We start from the raw sequence: 17,736 nt of genomic DNA on the forward strand, positions 1-17,736 counted from the left end.
CAGCCCCGCCGGTGGGTCCCTCGCACCCCCCGCCATACGCCGCCTTACCCCCCGCACGTCCGCGCAGCGGCGGCGCTGGACGGTGCGGTGCCCTGCGCCTCCGCCTCGCAGGTTCCCCGCCGCACCTCGCCGCCGAGCTCCGGCCCGCCGCGGGAAGGCGGAGGGAGGGCGCTGCGCGGGGCGGCCGGCAGGTGGCAGCAGCCGGCGCGCGGCTCCTGCGCGGGCGGCGGGCGGGAGCGAGGGGAGAGGCTGTGGGTGAGCCCCGGAGCCGCCGGGAACCTGCTCGGGTCCTGCGGGGCTCCGGCATTCCCGGCCGAGGGCGCACCGCCTCCCATGCGCCGGGGGCCGCGCGGCTCTCAGCCCTCTCGCCCCCGAGAGCGCCTCGTCGCGGGGCGCCCGGACGGGACGCCGGCGCGGAGCGGTGAGTCAAGGCCCGGGAGGGGGGGCGCGCCAGGTGGGCGGTGGGCGCCGTGCCGGGGGGCGCGGGCAGTGCCGGGGCGGCGGTGCTCGGACCGGCGGAGCCCGAGGCCGCGCTGCGGGGCTGCTCCGCGCTGGGTGTGCGCTCGGAGCCGCGGCCCGCGGGTTCTCGCTCTGCCCCGGCTGCGGGAGCGCGTTCGGCTCTGCTCCGCTCCGCGGGATTCTTGCGCCGCGTGTTTTGGCTGTGTAAGTAGCCATTTCAAAGCTGCTCTCCTCGCACGCTCGGTTTCCAGGAGCTGCATCCAGAGGCAGCGTCAGGAGCTGCTTCCCTTTGCCTCGGTGTCCCACCAGAAGCCGTAGCTGCACGTAGCCTGAGCCGAATCCAGCAGTTTGTACGGGAGAGGGAAAGAAGTGGATAACTCGCCTCACGAAGAATGCGTGTTGCAATTGTTCTTGCTTGGGGCCAGATCTTTTGGTCTAACTAAGCACAGTGTGCAAAGCATGAACCGTGCTTGGCGTTCGGTGTTTCTCTTCACGCTTTCCTGCCTCTGGCTTTGTTACCATCTCTCTAATTCTACCGACACTTGAGCTGTTTGTGCAAAGTTGTCAGGCTAGAGAGTATGCGCTGTAGCAGAGGAGAATCTTGAAATACCTTTTCTTCTCCAGCTGTGGCTTTACATTTTTGCAACTGTCAGTGTGTCCACACCTGTGTGTTTCATAGCTCTTGACACACTTGACATTAATTAATCCAAATTATTTTTTTCCAGATTCTAGATACATGAACAGTTCAGAGAGGCTGGCAGCAGTGAGTCCCACAGCTTACTATGTTCTGTGGAAAAACTACTTCCTTTTGCTTCTTTTCATTTTTGTGCCTGATACTGTATGGACCTTATAAAATTAATTATGCTTGGTTTTTGCTCACTATCTCAGTGTTATTTCAGAACTGTGTACTTTCATTATATGTCTTCCTCAGCTATTCCTTATTTCAGGTTAAAGAATTCTTAGCTTTTTCATCACCTTTCTTCTGTATCTCTTGTCAGTGTAATTTCTCTTTTCTGTATTTTTTTTAATTTTTTCATATTTTTTTAAATCAAGGGATCAGCAAAATGGAGTTATATGCAAGATTTCAATACAATAGGATTATATAAGGGCATGATGATATCTGCTAGCAGAGATGACAGTTAATTTGGTGCATCAATATTGTGAATAGCCATCAAAATAATAGAAGTATTTGTAACTTGATGTGTCACCTGTTGATAAATCAGTGTGGTTAATTTTTTAAATCAGAAACCACTGTCTAATGCACTAATGGTTTGTAGCTCAATACAAGGGCATAAGGTTATGGATTAAATAGTTGCCTGATGAGCTCTTAAAATTCTGTCAGTCTGCTGTGCATGTTCTTCCTGTCCAAATAGCCCAAATCTGTCTGTTTATTGCTGTTTGTGGAACTGCCAATGCACTTGTAGAAAGTTGATCTACCAAGCTGTGGCTTGCCAACTTGGACTTCTTTCTGGTGTAAACTTAGTAGTAATCTACTGGTTGATGTGGTTTTCATCTATTCAGTATAATCAGGGATTTAAAATGAAACTGGATATTGCTGATATTCATTAGACACCTGCAATTCTTGATGCTTTCTTTTTCACCAGGGAACTTCATTTCCAGAGACTCTAGTGGGAGAATAGATTTAAGCAGACTAGGAGGAGAGACTGCCTTTAACAAGAAAAGTGCTGCAAAGTGAGCATTTTTAGCCAAGTTAGAAACATGAGGCCAGCTGGTATGGATTGTCATAGGGAGTCCTTCAAAGTGAGTATAGGTAGGAAATATGGATTATTTATCATTATTGTGTCCTGAAGATAACTTATCAGGTTTTATCTAGGAGCAGGGCTAACCCCATGTCTTGCTGCTGCTGATTTTAATCTGAAAAAGCTCAATTGTAATTGAAGGAACAATTTGATTCCTGACTAACTCCCAGAAACACTTGGAGGTGTTGTATGGTGCAAGATTTCAGTCTTTCTGCATTTCATACAGCAGGTTCCTTCAGAGCCCCAGCAGATTTAATTGTAGAAAATTAATTAGGTTGCTCCCAGGCAGTGATGGGTGTTATGATCTCAGTACAAAATCCTTCGTTATGCTGTAGAACAAGCTGAATAACTGTGTTGGAAATGTGCATTAAATGAAGGCTGAACACAAAACAAGAAAGCAGGATCATCTTGAAGACTCATATTGGCCTCAGTGTGTGGCTCTGTGCAGACAGTGACCACAGAAAAGCTGCAGTCTCAGTTCTCTGTGACGTGACATCAGATGTGTGATATTCAGACTATTCACAGTGGCAGTTGTAGTAAAAACAGAGGTGAAGTGCTGGTCAGACATTTAGTGGTACTTGGGATTTTCTTTTTTACTTTGAGAATCAGATTTACCATCTACAGTGAAGTGCAGTCATTGCAGACACTTCTGTGGACATTAAATTCTGTACAAGAGAAGTAAGGTTAGGTGGTTAAGCACTCAAAAAACCCAAGGAGGTCCAAAGTCAACCATGCATAAGCAATTTTAGCTGTGTCCCCTGTAGTGTTGTGTTATCATAACAAGCTTCAGGTTTGGAAGGTTGTTATTTTTTGCAAGTAGGAAAAAAAGTAGAAGAAAACTTACTGTGTCAAACCAACTTCTTAAAGAGTTTGGGCCTTGATAGTAGCCCTTTTGCCACAAAGTTGATAGGGAAAGCATTTTGTACCTTTGAATTGTGAAATGCTTCCAGTGGTAACAGTGCTGACTGAAGAACAGATTCTGTGACAAGTCTTGTTCCCTTGAGTAGGCACATATTAGTTAGTTAGTAGTTACTACTACATATTAGTAGTTCAGTTATTAGTTCTTTTGTTTTCAGACAGCAGCTCTGCCTGAACTAAATGCAGTTTGGACCATGACTTGGGTAGTTTTAAAGCTAATTAGGTTATGAATATATGTGGTTCAATATGTGACCAGTGAACATGGTTGCATTGTTAGCAGAATAAGTAACAGTGTTTTGCATTGCAATAGCTTGGTTTTTGTTCAGGATATTTAGTGCTTTATGCTAGATAATTCTGTACATGTATATTTGATCTTTAGGAAGAATGCATGGTTTAGTACTTAATTTAGAAGATTAATTAGAAGGATGTTAAGCAGATATAAAAAAATTGATTAACAGAATGATCTGATGGCCCTGATTTTACCTCATATGTTACTCTGTATAAAGGAAGCAGAGCTGAGACCATGTACTTTAGTGTTGCCTGGTTACTTTTTGTTAATTTTTATTCTTTGTGTTAGTGACAATAACAGATTCAAATTCTGTAATTTAAACCAACCCAGTTTTCCCCTCCTGGAATGTTCTGTCCCACCCATTTTTCTCTTGGGGACTTGAGTGTCATGTCACACATCAAATTTGTGTAACCCCTGCAGGGTTATGGCATTCCCAGAGATGGGTCAGTTCATAATTCTGGTTGCTGTTAAGCAGTCAGCACTTGTCAGCACCATGTACTGACATCTGTTACTTATTTTTTAAATGGTGGTACCAAGTGTTAAATGTGGGGCTTCTCCACAGGAGCTGTTCTGGCACTAGAAATGCAGATAGGATCTCAGTCCAGTCCTTGTGAGGGCAAGTAGCCCTGTGGGCTGCTGAGGTGATGGACACGTGAGTTCCTGGAATGTGGGCTTCTGGTTTCAGCACTCCATGGGCTGCTCTGTGCTGCTCATCGAGGCCATCGGCATCTTGCTTTATCTCTGAACTTGTTCCTTTATCTCTGAACTAGGTATGATAATTACAGGATGTTGGTCAACTGTTAAATTTCCTGAAGATAGTGTGCATGCAAAGATACTAAGAAAAAAAAGTAATTTGAATAAAAAATATGCATTGTACATAAATGAACCCAAATTATGTAGTATGTGCTCCATAGGTTTATTACTGTGTTTCTCTAAATCACAGCCTAAGGTCTTGCTTGTTGGCTATTTCACATCAGTCCTTTGCTGCTGCTACTACTTGGCATCCCACTTCAGTATTTATTTTGGTCCTGGTTTTGGAATTTCCCTTCACAGGAAGATTCCAGGCTCCTTATATGGAAAAAAATATTTTAAAAAATTTACTTTTTCCATCAGTTCTGTAGATTTTTTTCTCAGTGCAAAAGCCACTATCTCTTTTATTTAAAGCTCTGGTCTAAGAGCCAGTAAAGTCAAGGAAAAGGTTATCAGCAACTTCAGTGTCTTTCGGATCAGGCCACTCCCACCTGATGTGCTCTTGTCATTGGAAGGCAGGACCACTGATTTCAGCCATGAGTTTCCAGTGTTTTCTTTGACACTACAAGAGTTAGTAACTTGTTCTTTAACTTGACAAGTTATACTTGTTGTATAGTTGTTTCCCAGGAACTGGAGCCTTTGGAAGACTCTCTGGGTACCAGAAAAATATTTAACTTACAGGACTTGGTAGGGATAAAATTTATCCCTTTGCAGAGGAACTACTTGTTTGTAGCTGTGATCCTTTATTCCCCTTCCTATAAGACTGCTGTGAACTCATTAGTTATATATAGCCATACATGATTAAAGGTAGAGAGAAATACAGAAAACTACCATTTTTTGCGTGTTATTTTTGTTGATTTAGCTTTGCTTACTTGTGCTTTTTTCCTAAATCCAACCTTTTTAAAATACAAACATTAATAAAGGAATAGTTCCTTTTAGTAAATCCAAGAGATAAGTGCTGTGACAACAGAAGTTCCAACTTCTAAACTTTCAACTTCTGAACTTTTTTTATCTTTGACTGGGTTGTATTGACCTCTTCTGGTATCAAAATGAAGTTTAGCAGAGAGACCTGGTAGTGAGCAGACTCTCCCAGTTTCTCTGTTGATGAACTAGCAGGGCTGATGCGACACCTTGGACCTGGCTTGCCCAAGAGGTGGGGCAAGGGCAGTCCTTCGGGACTGCATGGCCTGGTGAGATAAGAGAACAGGAGGAGAAGGCTTCCCAAAGTGAAGTGTTTGTTGGGAGCCTGAGGATACTGTCTGAAACACTGATAGAAGTACTGTGGTTTCCTGCTTGTTCCCTTTTATGTGACTCATGATATCTGAGTTGGAACGTGTTTTCTTTGCTCTGGTTTTGGGAAAAGGATGGATAAAGAAGCCCTTTTTAAAAGTCCTTCTTCATGAAACCTGCTTCTTGGTGAAAAACATCTGTTGTGCTTGGCCTTGCTGGATCAGCACTTGGATATATGTGAGCATGGATACTACTCCCCCAGGAGAAAAACGTCACTTGGATACTTGAATATTGTATGACTAAAATCTGTAATCCTGAATCAGGCGGATTCCCCTGATACTCCCCTTGGATTAGCTGCAGAGAAGTGCATGGAAGGACAAACCTATCTGTAAATGGCAAATTCAGCAAAACTATTGACACTAATCTGAGAGTAAATGTTGACTTGGAAAGTATTCAGATATCCTGGATTTTTTTCCCACAGTAAAGGTGATTGCTGTAGTCCTGACTTGGTAACATCAAACCATTATTGGTTGTGCATTATACTTACAGTTTTGTTTGGTTATTTTTATCTAAAACATGTAGTTTCTACGAAAGTAAAAAAAAAATATTTTTGCTTATCAGATTGGCAAAGAGAAGCAAGAGCCTGTCCAATCCCACCCTGCATAATTACAAGAAAATGTCATCCCATGACACAAGCTGCCCAAAAGAGTGATAAATTGTATGGAATGGATACAATTACTTAATCTGGCAGAAATGAAAGCTGTCTCATTTTCTTGTAGTTCTGTGGAGCTGCATTCAGCAGCTGGGAAAGTGAGTGGGGAATAGTGGGCAAACCTCCTTGCTGATTTTCAGGGGCTCTATGTGAAATTGAAGCACTTTACTAAACCAGCATAAGAATAAGGATTTAAAAGAATAGAGTGTGTTAACCATTAACTGCTAGTATTGTTCAGTTTGTTGGCCCAGGAAATACTGTTCATGTGTTGAAACACAGGGGTTAAGGCAGGATGTCAGTTTTGATTTTTTTGTAATGATAAACAGCCATTAAAAATATAATTTCTTATACTCCTTTCCTTCTTTGTGCATTGCTTGTAGTCATTAATACATATTGCACACCAGAAAGATTCTCTTTTTTCCTTTCTTTCTTACTGCCCCCCTTCAGTTCAGAGATTTAGGCAATTGGAGTACTTTTGTTTCTCCCCATAGGAATGTTTACAGTGTTGCAGGGTCAGGTTCAGATTTATTACATAGGCACTCACAATGCTGCTGTAATTAATTAGTTGTCATAAAGTTGTGCCTTTTGCCTGTGTTTGTTGCTGGCCAAATTCATCACACCATGGCTGAATGCAGTGATAGTTGAGAGCATGTTCAAAATTTAAATAATAATAACTAAGAATTCTTTTAAGCAAGAAACAATCCTTATGCAGTTTTGAATCATGAGGGCATGAAAGGGTGAAATGTTTTTGCTGCTTTCATACTGTTAAAATTTGACATAAACTATCATTTTCTGATTTCTTTTGAACCATATTGCTTGTGATTTAGTTGTGATTGTTTCTACTGCTTTGAAATGGGAATGGAGGAGAAACTGTTTCGAAATGTATCTTCCTGGCACTTGACGATTCAGAAAGGGTTTGTTTCTGCTTTTTGTTTTGCTGTTTTCCTAAAGTTGTGTTAGAAGGGCTTTTCAAAACTCTGGGCTTTGCAAAATGCCTGTTTCCTCAGACCATACAGATGTTATGTTAAAACAGGGAGCACAGTGTGAAGCAGTGCCCAGAGTGATTCCATTCGAGTTGCATTCCTTTCAGCAAGTCTTCACCTATCTCCAACAGTGAGTACTCAAATAGAAGATTAAAAGTCACTATATAAGACTGTCTGACTCCAAGCAGTTTGTGCAACAGCAATAGACTCTGATTAAAAAACCCCAAAAGACAGCATATGAAATTTGGTCATCCATTTTTAAAAGATCACTTTATCATCTCTGGCATGCAGATTTTATAAAGCAGCAAATGAAGTCCACAGTGTTGGAGGAGTTACTTGGTTTCCTTTGCCAGTGTTTCGTAATAGGCTGTTCTTGTTGTCATGCAGATTCAAGAAGTGTCACGTTCATGTTTTCAGTCCCTGTTTTCCAGTTTGCAGACACATGGGAAGCACTGAGTGACGTCAGGTGAGGGTCAGTGTGCTGTAATAATCTGCCCTCAACACAAATAGCCTCAGGCTCTACTGCCAAGAGATGACCTTTGATTTCTTTTTACCTGATGCAATAGGTGCCCTATTCACTCTGCTTAGGCCAAGTCCCAGCCACTTGAATAGGTTTTCTTGAGCAGGAATGGTTATGGAAGTCTCCAAACTTGGTATAAGGGTGGCAGAGATTTCTGGATTGTAGATGACTTTGATACACTGAATTAGGTTTGGCTGTTAATGTGGTCAGAAGAGAGAAGTGACTTCATTGTGACTTGCACAGCTGCCAACTCTGAAACTACCACTATGAAGTACAGTTTCTAAGCTGCATCTGATTAACAGGGATAGTGAGCAAAGTTAAAACTTTTGTTATATACAGACAGAAAAGAATACCTTAATCTGAAATGTCAGTGACTGTAGATACAGCCAAAAGGCTGGATATGCTGTCAGTGAGTGGACCTGTATTGTGGTAGTCACACTTCCCCCTCTAAGTATCCTCCTAATCTGCTATGTTGTTAAACTGTGAGGTACAGGGTCTCACTAATCTAAGTATAATAATTTTGCTCAAACTGCTGTGTTGCAAGTGTGTTGGGGCTACCTTATTCTGAATAAAGTAGTGTATGGCTAAATGGGGAGGCAGGATAGAGTCACCTCTTTACCATGCAGTGACTAATAGTACTGATGGTTTCCACTACTCTGTTAAAAAGGGGTTTTCTTTAACCTACCTTTCTTTGCAAGCCCATACAGGAATTACAGGGCAGTATGTATGTAACAGTATTCTTACTGTTTTTTCTCTTCAACCCTTCTGGCTTTTGCAGATACAAGAGTGGGTACTTGTGTTCATTAGCTCTGGTGAATGACTTTTCAAGTAGCAAAGTTGATTCAGTTCTTTCAAAGTCAGACTACAATCATGTCTTACTCCTGCTCTCTAAGCAAGCCTCTATTGGAAGCAGTATCAAGTTTACTTATAGGCTGAGAAAAACTCAAGACTAGAACCTGACCTGGAAAGGAAAACTGGAAGTCAAAGAGGCATCTTTCTGACTTGTTTAGGTTTTTTGAATGATGCTACTAGCAAGGGTGACAAGGGCTGTTGGTGATTCTGCAAGGTTGGATCTTTTATCTGTCAACCATAAATTCATTCTTCACAGACCACTGGATGGCATCTTCCAAACTATAAATTTCCTAATAGGGAGATTTTGATCGGCAGCTGGTGAAAGGTTTCGACTTCTCTGCTCACTGAATGATAGCCCAAGATTCCTTGAATATATGACTATCTTTGTGTTTTTTGTCAAGGACTGGTATCTCCTGTAGGAGTGTAAAAGTTTGTGCCGTTTACACTAAATGGACTGAAATACTAACTGTCATCTAGACCACCAGAGCACATGAGGCATAGCAGAAAGACAAGATTTGTAGGATGTCTAAAATCCCTTTCAAGCTGACAGGATAAGAATAAACAGCTCCCTCTTCCAATACTTAAAGGATCTTGCAGTTCAGCTTTAAAATGCAGGAGGCTGAAGGGTTCACCACATGGAGGTTATTATTGATGCAAGCATTAGGATATTTCTGGAACCTGGACCAAATAAGGACTTCAGGAAAATGATATTCAGTCTCAGCATCAGTCTTGGGGGTAGAATTGAAAATGTAAATTGTTTCTGAATTTCTGAACATGGGGATTTTACATTTCTTCAGCTGTCACTAATCATGCTGAATCTTAATTTCTCTTTCTTGAAAAGACACAAGGATAGTGTTGTTTGTCATCTTTACTAATTAAAGCTTAGTAACTTAGATTTTTCCCTTTTTTCTCCATTAACATCATATTCCCATAGAAATGAGATGCACCTCTGCAGATGTACCCCTTTAAGTGGTAAAGGCTTGGCAGCACAATTGGCATGTGATGCTACTATCTTGGTTGCCAGTCCAGTTTTGGAACTGAAGTATTTGTAAGATTCTATATATATCAAGCCCAGCAGATAAACATATTGAATGTCTGTGTTGTTGTGCTGGAGACCTCATCTAAATTTTATTGTGGATGAAAGCTAAATAGACCTCTGTAAAACAGTTCTTCAGTGTGTTCTCTGAGTCATCCCTGTATTTACTTGCATTTACAATTTAATATTTGCAAAATATGTACAAGATAATTTACTGCCATTCTTCCAGCTGCCTGTCAGAGTTCCATTGATAGTTTATTGTTTCACGTTGGGTTGAAGTTCCCTGGTATTCTATTTCAAAATGATGAAAAAAATACTTAATTTCACAGTGCTCTTGCAAGATCTCTTATTATTAGACCTATTATTCATCATTATGTAGAAACATAAAAGAAAACAATAAATCTTCAAATTCCATTGTTGCATTTCTGTACCAGTATGTGGGAAGCCTCACATCAGAGAAAATTTTAATCAGAAATAAATCAGAATCTCATCATTCTTATAGTAATATTTAATAACAACACAATTTAGACAATCTTGCACAACTCATTCATTTCAAGATGTTTCAGGAGCCTAGACTCTGAAATGCACAATGAAGATTTGTAAGCTACACAGTGAGCTGTTTTTCTGTCCATGATCTAGCAGTTTTCTATACTTCCTCTTAAAAAATAAAACATCCAAGTCTTACTACTAGGTATATGACATTTCCTTGAAGTGAACAGTTGATTTTTTTATGCTTTATTGAGCAAAGGTATGTTCAGCAGTTACCAGGATGACACAAAAATCTCAGCACTGTTTATTTTGGACATGTGTCACTTATTTTTCAGTGGTACCTGAGAAGTTCTACATCCTTGTGTCTAGCCTCTGGTCAGTTGAAGCCTTGTGTTGCTCTCATGTACTGAAACTATTTAGCAAGTGTTTAGTGCCCAAATTACCAAATGCTAGAGGACAAGGTGTTGTTTGAATGTTTAGGATGGTGCACCTGTGCCCCTCCATGCCCCATACAGTACAGCACAGCCAAGCTGTTGCTCAGCTTTTTTATGACAGCTGAATTGAACACAGCTGATTGAAGTGAAGCCCAAGTCATGTAGGAATTGCACAATAGAAAAGAGAAATCTCTTCTTTTTGCCAAAATAAAGCAGTTTGCTGACTGCAGAAGAGGACTTTCATCATGTTTAGAGTCTATTACAAAAGCCTGGGTTACTTTTTCTTGGACATTTGTTAGTACAAAATGTCTGTCAGTGGGTACCCGTGGTGTTTTTCTTCCAGTTTTGGCGGTATTGAAATGTATGTTAAAACACTTGTCCTTGAAAACTTGAGTAGAAAAGGATTTGATGAGTTATTTTGGGATGTGTGCCCACATTAATCTCCATTAGAGAAAGTAGAGGAGTCAGTGGTCTGCAGTGCAGCCCTGCACTGAAACACTGGGGATAGTCCTTGGGCTACCAGGACATTGTTCCTTTGCTGCCAAACTGCAGGGGAGAGACACAAGTGGGGTTGTGGCTTGGCCATTTCTATCCATTTATAAATGTATTTTATTGCTGAGTGTATGGACTGATAAAGTGACACAGAATTGCCTTGCTTTTACCTGTACTAACAAACAGGTTTGGGTTGGGTTTCTTTGGGGTTTTTTCCCCTAATTTTTCTTCTGTGTCAAGGACCCATTCAGTCTTGAGGGAATGCCAGCCTTACTTTAGAATGCCTAACCCAAGGCAGAGAGCTACATAACAGGCAGAGAAATCTCTGAAGTTCCCCAGAAATGGTTTTTATCCCATTTATAGTTTAGTACATCAAGAATAATGCTACAGAAGCCCTTGGAATCACTGTAGCTGAAGTTTGAAATTGAATCCCAAGGATATTTCTGCTAATTTCAATAGGATGCCTGTGTTGTATTTATAGGTACATGTTCCAGTTAGTAACTGTTCCTCTGCATAGAGTTTAACTTTAGAAAATTAAACATCTCTGATGATAGTGGATATGAATAGCTGCCCAGAAGAGAAATACTGAGTCATTCTTGACAAGTCTGTTTTCTCTGGTAACTGGGAGATGCAAAGTGATCTCTTCCAAGGACTAAGAAGGCTTGGCTTAGCCATTAAAGATTGGCTAACAAGTTTAAAAGTGGTTTGGTTTGACTTTGCAGTGTCCCTGTACTGAAACACTTCTATCCTTGTCTGCTGTGGATAATATAGGAATATTCCCAGAAAGCATTGTTATTTGGAGGTATTACTTATGCAGAGAGATGGTTCCCACTGATACAGCAAAGAAAATATTTCATTTCTGAATAAGCAAGCAAAGATTACAAGTTCACATCTCATACTGTCCTCCATGTTGTGTTCTGACACTGGTCACGCCTCAGAAATCATGCCCATAGAACAGAAGAAACTATAAAAGTTCATATTTTGAGATGGCATGTGTTCAGGTAATATGATGGGGAGAATTTTTTTAAATTAAAAAAAATAAAATATGAGGACTGTGATATATTTAAACCTTCCTCTACTGCTTAATTCCTTCCTTAGGAAGTCATAGCTATGAAGTTCAGGATTTTTATATTGTCAGAAATGTTTCTGTGAGTTCACAGAGGAATTGCTGACTCCTTTTACTCTCCTGTTATTGTGAATCAGCTCTAATTTATGGAAAGGGTAGCTTACATCAGTTTTTCTATTTGTGTTGGAGCAATGCAGAGAGTTAATTGTGGTAGGCTAATGACACACATCTATTTAACAGTAAATGAAATATTTCTTTCAGAGGGTACATTAGCAACAGGAACACTTGTTCTTCACCTATAAATGATGTTGAATGTTGCCTAATACTTTAAAAATTATTCTCTGAGGCACAGTTTCCTATATTTTATCCTTTCTTTTACTACATGGAGGATATTGATGCTTAGGCATGTATTTACAATGTTTCTTGAACACCATTCTCATGGGAAGCAGTTTAAAAAAAAGGAAAAAAAGGAGTTGTGTCTGCTAGACAGACATTCTTATTAAACAGATGGGTGAAAATCATATTTCCTTTTTGCAAAAGGAAGGTATCTTCTAACTTCACAATAATTATGTAATACACATGATTTTTACATAATGAGAGGAGTGTCTCCCAGCTGCATTACTAAGAAATAGCTGATTATACTCCTGAAATATGTTGTGTTTTACTTTCCTTGTACATGTGCCTTCAATTAGCTTTGCTGAAATATTTGTTTTCTTTGACCTTTTTAAACAGGGTGTGTTACAACTCTCTGAGTGGAGCTGGTGGGTCCTTGGTTTTCATGCAAAAGACAGGAGGTCCTCTGAGCCACCAGCTGAATGCTGTTGGGAGCCTGTGTTTTGAAGGCAGACTAGGAAAAAGCTTCTTACTTTCAACCTTTCTTCAATTCTGAAAATGGCCTTCATTAAAGAAGGTTCAAGATTAAATTTTCTTTTCCTCTTCTGAAAAGAGCATACTTAAAGTTAATTTTCTTTGACATATTTACAGGTGAAGAAATCAGTATGGCTAACAGAGACTCTAAGAAATTTCCATTATTCTTAGTTGTTCTGAAATGCAGTTAGATGCCTTGCAATATCAGTATCATTAAGATTTCTATTAAATAAATAGATTTGCAGACTCACATTTCATTTATAATCCTTCTCTCAGTTATTTCCATCAAGGGCATTCTAGCTACCAGTCAGAGCAGACAGTTTTAACTGAGTTTCTACAAAATGGAGTGTCAAAACAGTACCTGAACCAAATCTAAAGCACCACTCCACCTACTTACACTTGGTAGAAAAGTATTTAGATCAGGAACTTGTTGAAAACAGATTTGTGCCGTTACTGCTCATTTTGTAGGCAAGACTCTCAATGTTCAATCATAGCAGTGTTCATACAGATTTGTTTCTGTGGTTTTGTTACTTTGCTTGTAATAGCAATGAGGGATTCACCTTTTTTGTATTAATGCTTATAGAGATTTCAGGTATCGCTACCTGACTTTTTAGGCTGTTCAATGTTACTTTTTTCCATATCTGTCAGATAAGTGTTGATCAGGATTATTGAATGGTTAAGAAAGATGGTTTAATGAAAAGCATTTTAAACATGTAATCTCCCCCTTCCTCTTACATGTTCAGCCCCTTCTACATTTTTGGTTTAGAACATTCAGATTGTAGCAAAAAGCTCTTTACAAGGAAAGGAAAATTCATTAAAATACATATAATGTGTTTCGTTAGAAGAGGTAATGATTTCTAATATGTAGAGCTCTGATGGCTTTCATGGTTTTCAAGTGCTGAAACTGCCAGAACCTTTCAGTTCTCTGGGGTGGTTAAGTGTGGAACAGAGAGTTCTAAATGGTTGTGTGTGCAGTGGGTGTTAGTGGATCTGTAGGAAAGGGAATATTCAGCCACATTTACACAGCACAAGTGGAATATGCCAGTTGAACATTGAGTAAGGTCTTTTATATGGGAACAGATCTGCTCAGTCTCTGCACACTTGTCTTATATAAGGTCTTTCCAGTTTGTTCTGCACTAGTTATCCACAACAACTGTGACAAAAGTTGAAATTCTTTAAACCGGTGAATGATGACAAGCTGGTGTCAAGATTCTTACAGTACCTCTTTAGACAGAGAAGGGAAGGTAAAAAACCAGCCACCATGTGGTGGCTAAGTACAGTTTTAAAACTAATGCCAGGGATTTGCAAAATTGCACAACCTACCACTTTGAAATCATGAAATGAACTTAAGATAGGTTCGCAATTGTTTCCGCACAGTTGCATCCCAAAAATCTCTTTGTCAATTTGGAGAGTGATATGATCTCAATTTGGTGATTCATTTTGTGTTTTGCATAATTGTCCTTTGCCTGGAAACTGCACATGAGAACTTTGCACGCAGTAAGCTTTTGTAAGAATTATCTAATACTTTCAAAAGGTAAAAAAGGGGATAAAATCAGATTAACAAAGAAATTTTGGTGCAGCCTGAATCTTCAGAAAGGATAATTGCTCTGGGTTATTAGTTCAAAGACGTAAAAAAGAACAACTAATTCAGTTTTTCTGACACTTGATTTTGTGTTTTCTGGACTCTTTTTAAAGTTTGGTAAGTCTGAGCTCCACATAAACTATCCTTTCAGAGTTTGGTAATTGTATATCATGTTAGAATTACTAATCAATTTAGCACTGCTATTCCAGTATGTTTTCTTTGCAATTGAACTGGCTGTCAATTAGCTAACTGTGTGTCATATTTTATACAACAACAATATACTTTAATTGATTATCAGACCCGTGGTCTTAAATCCATATTTAAGCCAATTATTGAGTTCAAGAAGACTTTAGTAAATTTTAGACCAGGCTCATTATTGCTATACTTCCAGTTTTATGATATTTTTATTACTAGTATACATTCAGCAAATATATAATCAGTGTTGTGAACAAAGTTGAAGAAAAATTAAAAGAAACAAATCCTACTACTCAAATTTGACTGCAACTCATGACCTATAAGCATGCACTTTTCTGCTTCTCCCCTTTACTTACAAGATTGTCTGAACTTGTTTGATCTTAAATTACATAGTCTTCAAGAAAGATGGAATCAAATTGTTTGAATTGTGGCACCCTCCAGAATAACTACGTTTTTAAAAGCCAAAATTTGCATTTTGATGAATGGGTGTTTTTGGAAATTGTGTGTATGGTTACTGTTGGATTCTGCCACCTTTGCCTCCTAGATTTTCAGAGAACAATTCAATATCACAGGGTCGGATGCCGAATAATCGAGTTACATAGTTCTTCCACTGAAATCCAGCCAAATGAGCTGAATTTCCTCTCTAAGAAGCGAAACATTTGCTGAATTACGGCTCTAGGAATGGGACCAAGACTCCCGAGTAGCCCAGCGTGGCTCTGGCCTCTCCGTTACTGCTCTGTTGAGGTTTGGGTGCCCTGTGTGGAAGCCGGGGCTCCCGGAGAGCGCCGCTCCCGTTCCCCGGGCGGGGCCGGGCCCCGAGCGCTGCCCGCCCGGCCTGGGGGACTCAGCCAGCCCCGAGCCGCGGCTCCGGGGGCTGCGCTCGAACACAGCTGCCCAGGGGATGCTGCGGTTCGTGGAGCACACTTACTGGACTCCCTGCGTGGGAGATTTCAGGCAAAGAAATGAAAACTGGATCTTGATCAAGCTTACACTGGAGACAAGCACTGAGCTTTCTTGGGCTGCGGTAGTTCTGGGCACACCCAGGAGAACCTGAAAGTTCTCAAAGCATTTGAAATGAAAAAGAAAGGTACCTGCAGGGTTAGGTGGAGCAACTTGCCGTTTTTGTTTAAATAAAACGTTTTCTCCATGTAAATATCAGAACTTTTCATCAGATCTAATGCTAGATTTCTCTTTTATGCATCTTTCAGAGACAAGTGTATGTTTTAATGTGAAGAGATTAAAACTCTGGTGGTAGGTGTCAACAGCTGCAGTTCAAGCTGTTGGATGTATGCACAAATTATGTAGCTAGATAAACCTGGCAAACTGTGAGTGCTTTATCAAAGTCTCGCAAATGTAGTGAATTTTGGATGCAATCCAAAGGACTTGCACTGAACATGATTTAATAGATTTGAACAACTAAACCAACAGATACACTATACTTTACAAATGTGCAAGGCAGCAGGTTCAAAGGCAGTCTTAAAGGGTGCGATATTCTCTTTAAAGCATTTCTAGATATTCTTTATTTATGATTACCCCCCACCACCCGCCCAAAACCAACCAAACAAGCAAAAAAACTGCTAAAAAACAAAAAAACAAACTAAAACCAACCAACCAAAACTAAAATGATAATTTTTCCTGAGTGAAACATGACTTTGAAGAATGCTCAATTTTCATACCTGCTTCAAGTTGCCATTGCCAGTAGCTGGCAAGATACATAATCTGACCAAAAAGATAAATACTGAGGGAAATTGAAGTTGGCTTCATATATATGTAACTCACCAAGGTAGAAGAGGCTAAAAGCTCAGAGCACTTCTGAACTTGGTTGAGTTATTGTCTGTTTCTATATGATAAATCTCACATTCCTGTTGTAAGTTAAAATAGAGGAGCTTGGATTGTTTAAGTAGGTCCTGTACACATGCACATGTTCAGGAGTTTCTGTTACAGCTAATACAAAGTTGCAGATGTATGTGTTGACAGGGCTTACAAAAAGTATGGATTGATGCTAAAATGACATAGGAATTCATGGAAGTGAAATACCATCCACTCTCAATGCACAAAGGGCACAGTCACATGAAAAGCCACATGTGAGTAGTCCCATGATAATTAAGAAGTTGGGATAACACTGGCTTCCGGCAAAATTTCAAACCTCTTACTAGGAAGATGTTTCTTGAAGTTAATTAGCTGAAGGGTAACACTTACCTTTGACTTCTCAGAAGAATTTTCTTCCTCTTTTCTTAATTTTCTGTATCTGTGGTGTCTGTCCAGATAATTCTGTGTATTGTGTCATTTAACTCTCTGAGAAAGCTTTTTTTGTACTTATCAGCAAATTTCTGTGATTGCCTATGAGCCTATTAGATTAGTTTTTTTACTGGCCATCCCCACCCCTTTTTGAAATCTCCACTACAAATTAATATTTTTATTTTCTAATGTTGTGAGAAAGAGTCTGGGTAAATATCAAGTTAAGGGATGGTTATGATTGGCTCATTGCTTGGTAGGGTAACTGCTGAGACAGCAGCAGCAGTTGGAAGGTGTTACAAGCACTCCCCTGCAGTGTGAAAGGGGAGGAGACTTTAAGCAGGGTCCTTTAATCATTTCTGTGACCTAGTGCACATTTTATTATATGCAATGAAACACTTCTCCCTTTCATTGTCACCCCGTGGTTCTGGAGAGGTTTGTATTCTATTCCATCCTGTGAGGTTGTTGGTTGGTTTACTTGAGTGGTTTTCTGGGAGGGTGTGTTTTTGTTGGTTTTTTTTTCCCTCCACCCAGTTTCGCAGATCAATCTTGTTTTTATCCAGCTTGGAAGTGAAATAGGGAACACTGCTGAAAAGTCAAATGTTTTAATGCAGTGAAGAAAGTCTTGCTGACTTCTCTTCTGTGAAGCAGAAGAGTGTGAGTTTTTCCAGTTAAGAAATTAATATATATTCTGCTGTATGCAGGGTTACTACAGAGTTTTTTGCTAGAAAGGTCTATAGTGCTTTTCAGCCCCTTCTGGGAAGGCAGTTTGACTTTTACAATTCAAGACTTATTGAACACAAGTACATTTCATCAGGCTTTTGAAAGTTTCCCTGCCAAATTCATGTTACTCAATCCCAGTGTTAA

The 17,736-nt window shown here is 40.0% G+C and overlaps 1 protein-coding gene across 2 annotated transcripts in view; it reads left to right on the plus strand.

The window, feature by feature from the left end:
• Positions 1 to 306: 306 nt before the first annotated feature.
• THSD4 (thrombospondin type 1 domain containing 4) overlaps positions 307 to 17,736 on the plus strand; it is a 243,552-nt gene continuing 226,122 nt past the window's right edge. For both annotated transcript variants that reach the window (XM_053954670.1, XM_053954671.1), the window contains exon 1: positions 307 to 421. The gene's annotated coding sequence lies outside the window, so the exon portion shown is untranslated. The remainder of the gene's footprint in view (positions 422 to 17,736) is intronic.

The sequence above is a fragment of the Vidua chalybeata genome, chromosome 13, assembly GCF_026979565.1.
Source record: "Vidua chalybeata isolate OUT-0048 chromosome 13, bVidCha1 merged haplotype, whole genome shotgun sequence".
NCBI lineage: Eukaryota > Metazoa > Chordata > Aves > Passeriformes > Viduidae > Vidua > Vidua chalybeata.